This window comes from Peromyscus eremicus, chromosome 3, assembly GCF_949786415.1.
Source record: "Peromyscus eremicus chromosome 3, PerEre_H2_v1, whole genome shotgun sequence".
Classification (NCBI taxonomy): domain Eukaryota; kingdom Metazoa; phylum Chordata; class Mammalia; order Rodentia; family Cricetidae; genus Peromyscus; species Peromyscus eremicus.
Window position 1 is genome coordinate 124,575,179 of NC_081418.1, and position 5,160 is coordinate 124,580,338.

Consider the following 5,160-nt stretch of genomic DNA (forward strand, 5'->3'; position numbering starts at 1 on the left):
GTCCAAAATAAACCATTTTAAGACACATTTACAGTAAAACAAAGCCACAGGAGAAAAACAAAACAAAACAAAAGGCAAGTGACTTAGTGTTCTACTGCTGAGAAAAGACACCATAAGAAAGCATTTAATTGGGAGCTTGCTCACAATGTCAAAGGTTTAGTCCATTATCATCATGACAGGAGCATGCAGACCTAGTGAGAACTAGGCATGCCTACTCATTTATTTTATCTTATTAATTTTTTATCCTTTGTTTATTAATTGTTGACACAGGGCCTCTTCATGTTTGGTTTGGTTTGTTTTGACAGGGTTTCTCTGTGTAATAGCTCTGGCTGTCCTAGAACTTGCTCTGTAGACCAGGCTGGCCTTGAACTCACAGAGATCCTCCTGCCTCTGAATACAAGGTGCTGAGATTAAAGGCATGAGCCACGACCACCCTGCTGAGACAGAATTTCTTTAGGCAGCCCTGGTGGATACCATGGAACTTGCTGTGTAGACAGGGTCTCACTTGGTACCTGTGACTGGCCTGAAACTCTCTCTGTAGACTAGGCTGGCCTCACTCACAGAGATATGCCTGTCTCTGCTTTTCCAGAGGTGGGTATCAAGAATCTTTAAGACAGGTGGGGTGGGGGGAGGAGGCTGTGGATGTGGCTCAGTTTGTACAGTGTTGCCTGTACAGCCTTGGGTTCAATTCCCAGTCCAAGAAACTGGATGTGATGATACTGAGTATGCAACCCCAGCATTCAGTAGAGAGAGTCAGCAGGATAAACTCAGGGCCATCCTCAGCTATTGAATTTGAAGGTATGTTATCTAAGAGAGAGAGGAAGCAGAGGCGGGGGGGGGGGGGGGGATAATCTCCCCTGAAATCCTGGTTCCATTTTATGTCAGGGGTGCAGAGAGCATTTCAAAGCTTCATTCCGGTTTCTATACAAGAAATGATCCGAGTTTTTGTAGCCAACTGGAAGCTAACTATTCCTCTTCCGTCAAACATTCTGAGCCAGTTTCATTTTCATCCTTGTGTTGGCCTCTAAGATGATCAGAGCAAACTTTCCTAACTAATGAGAGCAACCCCATTAAACCTAGTGGGCTCACCTTTATCTTTCTTTATATGCTATTGTAACTCCTTCTGAGGAGATGCAAGGGAGGGAGGAAGGAAGGATGGAAGGAAGGAGGAAAGAAGGAAGGATGGAAGGGAGGAGGAAGGGAGGGAGGAGGGAAGGGAGGAGGAAAGAAGGAAGGATGGAAGGAAGGAGGAAGGGAGGGAGGAGGGAAGGATGGAAGGAAGGGAGGAAGGATGGACAGATGGAATGAAGGGAGTGAGGGTAGGAAGAAAGTGAGGAAAGAAGGAAGAATGGAAGGAAGGGGGAAGAAGGAAGGAGGGAAGGAAGGGAGGGAGTGAAGGGTGGAAGAGGGGAGGGAGGAAGGAGAGGGAGGAGGGAGGAGGGAGGAAGGAGAGGGAGGAGGGAGGAAGGAGAGGGAGGAGGGAGGAAGGACAGGCTCCTACAGATTGCTTGGCACAGCCCTTCCCTTGCTCGGGTTTGGTTTCTTTAACAGTAATTGTGAGTTAAATGGAGTGTGTAACATCTGGCTGAAAGCATCCCCAGGCTGGGATGATGACTATAAGGTAAGAAAGACCCTGTCTGCCTCTTGTCCTGTGGTTCCTCTGTTGCTATGGTATTATCTTTACCGTGTTTCATCATCCCAGGGAGAAGAGGAACATAGAGAGCATAGACCTTAGAACTCATGGCCTCATTACACAGATCTCTCAACCCATAGCTTACTGGCTAAAGCTTAGTCACATGATCACACCTAACTTCAAGAGAAGTTGCAGTCTTCAGTCCAGAGTATCAGGGCACCTGTGTATGTGAAGGGGAGTGAGGAGAGGGACGGGGAGATTAGATGACAGATTTGGGAGGTATCCGTCACTCTTTTTTGTTTGTGTTTTTCCTTTTTGGAGGGTAGGGTGGGGTGCTAAGAATAGCACCCAGAGTAAGTGTTCTATCACCAACCTACACCCCAGCCCATCAACTTCTGTTTTGTACTTTGTGTTCCCATCAGCCTGACTTCACTCACCTTCTGTAATCAATCTAGCTAGCCCCTGCTCTGCTGTGTCAGAATGCTAATATGGCACTGCCCTGCTCCCAAATCTCCCCCAGGTCCCTACTACAAGCACAAATACCCCTCAAACATTACTGTGCACCAGGAATCCCCCCAGGGGTATTTATTTATTATTAATTTGCTTTGGGGTTTTGTTTTGTTTTTGAGGCAGGGCTTCATATAGCCTAGGCTGGCTTCAAACTTGCCCTGTATCCAAAGATAACTTTGAACTCCTCATCCTTTTGTCTCAGATCCCTGAGTTCCGGGATTATAGACAATGCACCATCACACCTGGTTTTATTTGTTTATATGCATTTATTTGTGTTTGTGTGGGATGTGTGCACTTATGCATGTGGAAAGGAGAGCTGAGATCAACATGGGTCTTTCCCTGATGAACTAACCTCCTTTTTTTTTTTTCCCCCTGAGACAGGGTCTCACTGTGTAGCCCAGGCTGTCCAGGAACTCACTAGTAGACCAGGCTGGCCTTGAATTTACGAAGATCTGCCTGCCTCTGCCTCCTGAGTGCTGGGATTAAAGGTGTGTGCCACCATGACCCATGACCAGTTTACCTGCTTTTTTTTTTTTTTTTTTTTTTTTTTTAAGGCACAGCCTGCTGGGACCTTAGGACCTCTGTGAACTGACTGATTTTCTTTCCACATTCTTTTCTTCCTGTTTCCATGGCCTTGCGAGCTTCTTCTTCCAGTAATGGATCCTGGCCTTCTCCAGGTTGGCTGTCACTGCCTGGTACTCCAGCCAACCTCATGAGCCATATGCTCTGGGTAAGAAAACTTTCTGGTAGGCATCAGCCACACAGTTTCGAGGCTGGCAAGGCATGATCCACTTTTTCTTGTCCTAGGGTGGAGGGATCCCACCGAACACCTAGAGGGGCTGACCTGGCTTGGTCTTGTGGGGAAGCATGCCACACACAGTGACCCTTCGGCAGCTCAGGCACAGAACATGCCAGGGGCTTCAGGCATGGTTGGTGTTCATCTGACTTTGGAGAAAGGCCAGGCTCTTTAACTTATCTCTGTAGAAATTGCCGGAAATGTTGACGCGGGCACAGTGTGTGACCACCACTTTCCAGCCCAGCAGAACCTGCTTGGCCACAATGGCTGCCAGGCAGCCCAGAAGACAGCCTCGGGCTACCCTGCACTAGAATCCCTCTGCCTCTGGGCGCTGGGTGGTGGTGGCTGCAGAGCCAACCTTTAATCTCAGCACTGGGGGAGGGGAGGATGGATGAGAGTGGGGAAGAGGGTGAGTGGGTGATGGCGGTGGGTGTAGAGGCAGGTGGATCTCTGTGAGTTTGAGGCAAGTTCCAGGACAGCCAGGGCTATACCCAGAAACCCTATCTTGAAAAATCAAAGAACAACAACAACAACTTTTTAAATTAAAAATCAGAATTCCTCCACCATCTTATTTTGTCCCTGTGAGTATATGCAGGCGCCCACAGGAACCAGAAGTCAGGGGATGCCTGGGAGCTGGAGTTACAGCCTTTGTGGTCCCCTGACCTAAGTGCTGAATTCTGAATTGTCCTCTCATCATTGAGCAACAAGTGCTCTTCACTCCTGAGCCACATGTCCAGCTCCGATCTTGATTTATTTGCTTGTTCAACTAGGAGCTCTCACTGATCCTGAAGCCCATCGACGCAGTGAGGCTGGCTGGCCAACTTCAAGTGGCCTCTACACCCCTCTCCAAGGCTGAGGTTACAGCAGCAAGACACTTTTTATACGGGTTTTGAGGAATCTGAACTCAGATTCCTGTGCCTGTGTGGTAGGCCCTTGACCAGTTTTTTTGAGATAGGATTTCACACTGTAGCTCAAACTGACATGGAACTCACTGTATTGCCCAGGCTGGTCCCGACCTCGTGGCATTCCTCCTGCCTTAGCCTCCCAGGAACTAGGTTTACAGATGTGAACTGCCACGTCCAGTCTGTCTGTCTGTCTGTCTGTCTGCTTATCTGTCTGATTTTATAGGTAAGGCTATCCTATTTTGTTCAGGCTGCTCCAAACTCCTGAGTTCAAGTGGTTCTCAAGTTTCAGCCTTCTTAGTAGCTGGGACTACAGACTTCCACCACCTAACCTGCCTTGGAGGACATCTTAAAACAGAGATAGAGTCACTATCTCAAAACCAAACAAAATAGAAACTGAGATAATTGGGCCCCAGCCTCAGTTTCCAGTTCTGTAGGTCTGTGGGTCTGGGCCTGAGAGTTTTTCCTTTTTCTCAAATTCCCAGGTGATGCTGAGGCACACACATCCAGAGATCACACTTCATTATTATTTTTTATTTTTATTTTATGTGTATGATTATTTGGCTTGTATGTATGTCTGCATACCACATGCATGCAAGTGCCCACAGAGGCCAGAAGAGGGCATCGAGTGCCCCCTGGAACTGCAGTTACAGTTGGTTGTACTAGGAATAGAACCTGGGTCCCCTGTTCAGGGCTCTTAACCACTGAGCCATCTTTGCAGTCCCTAGGGACTACTTTGAAAACATTCGCCTGGAGTATAAAGCCTGCACTGGTTTCCAGCCTCTCCCAGCCTGCTGCTAGCCTGCTTTGCAGTTTCACCCACCCCTCCCCTTCCCTGCACACACCCAGGGCTCCAGTGGAGCTGGAGTTCTCACCTCTCTCAGCAGGCCAGCTGATCACACCTCTGCGTCTTGTTGTCTGTCCGGGATGCCATCTTCTGCTGAACAACTTCCGGCCTGAGCCTCCCTGAAGCCCCTCTTGGCCCTCTGAGCTGTCACTGAGTCAGTCTCCGCCCCAAGGTCCCTGGCAGCTTGCTCACGCTCTTCTGTGCCTGCTCTTATCGCCTGCGCTACCACTGCCTGTCCGTCACCTCCCCGTCACGGGAGCCTCCATAAACAGCTGTGGAGTAAGGGAGCAAAAGTGTGCTGGAGGAGGTGGAGCAGGTCGATGGAGTCAGTGGTACCCAGACGGAGTACGTCCTACCACAGGCCATTTGGGCCTGCTTCTCTCTGTTGAGCCTGGAGCCCTAGGCCAGGAGGGGACTTCACCTGCTGACCAAAGTTCTCTGACATTCCTCCATGGCATCTTCAACGGTTCTT

The 5,160-nt window shown here is 49.1% G+C and overlaps 1 pseudogene; it reads right to left on the reverse strand.

Annotated features, from left to right (window-relative positions):
* Positions 1-2,715: 2,715 nt before the first annotated feature.
* LOC131906473 (large ribosomal subunit protein uL13-like) lies at positions 2,716-4,775 on the reverse strand (annotated as a pseudogene).
* Between the last annotated feature and the right edge of the window lie 385 nt (positions 4,776-5,160).